Here is a 3,339-nt window from a genome sequence, read left to right on the forward strand (position 1 = left end):
GTTCTCCTGGGATGTTTGCTCTCAGAAACCAGTGAACACTCTATGAGGGAGCTCAAGCCATACGGAGAGGGCACACGTCATCATTCTGACCAATGGCAGTATCATCCACCAGACGTGGAAGTGAGAACACCTCCAGATGATCCCAGTCCCAGCCATCAAGTCGCCCCCAACTGTTGAGTCACCTCCCAGCTAATGGCCCAGACACCACAGAGAAGAGACAAGCTGTCCTCACCCACAGAATCTGAGCATAATAAAATGGGTGTCTTATGCCATGCCACTAAATGTTAGGTTGATTTGCTTTGCAGCAATCCAATCAACAGTGGACCAGGAGAGAACAGACTCAGAAGACAGGTGGGTCTCTCTTTCTCTTTTTTAATTTGCCAGAGAGATGTGTACTCTCCAGAGAGAGACAGAAAGGGAGAGATAAAACACCCCCCAATGAGGTATGCTTCTGCTGCAATCTCTTCTCCATTCCTCCACCCTATTGGGATTTGGGACATGCACGCACATGCCTGGGCACACACACACATGCCCAGGATGAGATTCGCAGTCGGCCATGTGGGATCTGGTTCCCTTAACCACTAGGCGACAGGGCCAGCTTACAGATGGGTCTCTTTTAAGAGATCAGGATAGACTACTGTTACTTCGGACATCAGAGCTCAAGGCTTTTCTGCCTTTGGATTTCAGAATTGAAAGCCAAGTTTTCAGGCTTTCAACCAGGGACTTGAAGTCACATCATCAACCTCTCTGTCTCTGAGGTTTCCAGAGCTGGACTGAACCCCACTACTAGCACCTCAAGATCTCCAGCAAGCAGATGGCCTGTTGTGGGACTTCCTAGCTGCCATACTCATGTGAGCTAGTTCCAGTAAATCCCCTGTTATATGTCTATGCAGCCTATCAGCTCTGCCTCCCTGGAGAACCTGAGCTAAGGCAGATGGGAAGAACACGAGTCTTTGACGACATTAGTTAACTGCCTCTTTACCAACCTTGAGATGTACCTCCAAACAGCATATTCAGTGTCCAACAACTCTTCTGGGAAAACAGATCTTAAGTTTAAGCCATTTGGAGCTGGGCCACAGTTTGTTTGTTTTTGTTTTCTTTTTTTTAAGAATGATTTTATTTTAACTTTATTTATCCATTTATTTATTTATTTTAATTTGACCAGAGAGAGATAGAGTTAGAGAGAGAGAGAGAGAGCAAGCTACTAGGTCCAGGACTCGAACCACAGTTGGCCATGTGGGAGTCCAGCACCCTTAACCTCTATGCCACCTGCTAGCTCCTGTTTTGTTTTGTTTTAAGAGAGATTTTTGCTATAGAGTGCACACACTCGCTAGAGAGCAGCGAGATAGAAAGTGAGAAATCACCCCAGGGAGATGGCACACTGCAATCCTTTCTCCCCATTCTCTTCTTAGGATTTTGGGTGCACATATATATCCTCCCTATGTGAGCTTTAAGCCACTGGGTCCGGGACTTGAACTGCGGTTAACTACATGGGAGTCCAGCAACATAACCATTATGCCATCTGCTGGTCCCAGGTCATAGGTATATATATTTTTTAGAGGTTTTTGCTATAGGGCACGTGCGCTCGCCAGACAGAGAGACAGAGAGACAGAAAGCGAGAAATCACCCCGCGGGGAGATGGCCACGCCACAATCCCTTCTCCTCCATTCTCCTCTTGGGATCTTGGGCACGCACGCACACACACCGGCGTGAGTTTTAAGCCACCTGGTCCGGGACGCAAACCGCAGTTGACTACATGGGAGTCCAGCGACATAGCCATTACGCTAACTGCTGGTCCCAGAGAGAGAGTAAGATGGACTCGAGGCCGCAATCCTCCAGCCTCCATAGGTTTTTGCCATAGGGTGGGTGCCACCACATCCATAGGTATCTTAACATACAGAATTTGAGACCAGGAGCAGGGGCCTCAGTGGGCATACCATGATGACAGCATCTGGTCACATCGCTATGATTCCACTCCAGAAACAGTTCTGCCTATAACAAGAAGCGGCTCTAGATGGAAGCATTTCCTTCCTTCTGGGGCTGAAACAAAGGATGATTCAGGTACCCACAAGGATGATACTCCAAGACTGCAGAAATGGAAAGAAAGGTTCAAGTCAAACTCACAATGGCCTTAGCATTCTAAGGTTCTTGAAGACTGGGACCCAATGCAAATGATCTGCCAAATGGAAAGTTATGCCATTCTGGGCCAGGAGGGGAGGTTAAGGTGGCTGGATCCCACCTGTTGACTGGGTCATTGGATGCAGGACCAGTTCCTTGAAAAACACACCAGGTTTGCCTACCCAAAATCCCACAGGAGAATGGAGGAAAAGGCAATGAGGCAGGCCATTCCCTCAGGAGGGGGCAGGGGCCACTTGGCACTTTCCCTCTCTTTCTGTTTGTCTCCCTGCAAGCACACACACTTGAGCAGGCCAATCAGTAATCATACCCTGTAGCTAAAAATTAAAAACAATGCAAGTTATGGAGCGCTTACGTGCACCTTTCAATTCACACTCACGGCCCAGAGAGTCCGACAGCTCTACTTCATTTTAGAGATGGGGTCAGAAGGCGTCAATGACTGGCAGATGGCCACGTGGGGCCCCCTGACCCACAAACCTCTGCTCCCCTCCCCACCATGTCAGTTTCCTCTTGGCAGGTGAGTATGCGTGCCCCACCCCTGTGCCAACAGGGGTGAGAAAGAAGGCAACCAAACTAGTGTGGTCTCCACTGCCCACCTTCCTGCTTGGAGTCCGACATTATGCGGCCCTGGCTTTGGCCTCGGATGATCTGACTTTCATTTTCAGCTGCCCTACCTGGGACAAGCAGTTCAATAATGCACCTACGCAATGACGTGATGAGAGAGAGGGGTTGCTGGCCGTGCCCACTGCTCGTCAGCGCGATTCCAGAAGGCTCCACGTGATGGTCACTGCCGCTGAACCAAAGCAGCCAGCGGTCGGGGAGAGAGCGGACTCCGGGGCCAGGCTGGGTTTGAACCTGGATTCTGGCACTCACTAGCTCCACGACCTTGGGTAAATCTCTTTAAGCCTCTCTGCGCGGCAGCTTCCTCGCCTATTCAATGGGAATGATCACACCTATCTGCATCGTTGTCTCGAGGTTTAAATAAGTTAACACCTGCAAAGTATTCACCACAGCGCCTGGCACAGTGGGCGGGTGGCCCGTCGCATCACTGTTGTCCTTAAGTTTTATTATCACCTCCACGGCCCGTGTTCTAGGGGCGGGCGGCTGGGGCGCCGAGCACTGCGGGTTCTGCCGACTCATCCTCGCTCCGCAGGTCGGGCCGCCGTCCCCCCCCCCCGCTCCTGCGGGGCTGAGTCACCCCGG

This window comes from Tupaia chinensis, unplaced genomic scaffold, assembly GCF_000334495.1.
Source record: "Tupaia chinensis unplaced genomic scaffold, TupChi_1.0 Scaffold000418_1, whole genome shotgun sequence".
NCBI classification, from domain to species: Eukaryota; Metazoa; Chordata; class Mammalia; order Scandentia; family Tupaiidae; genus Tupaia; species Tupaia belangeri.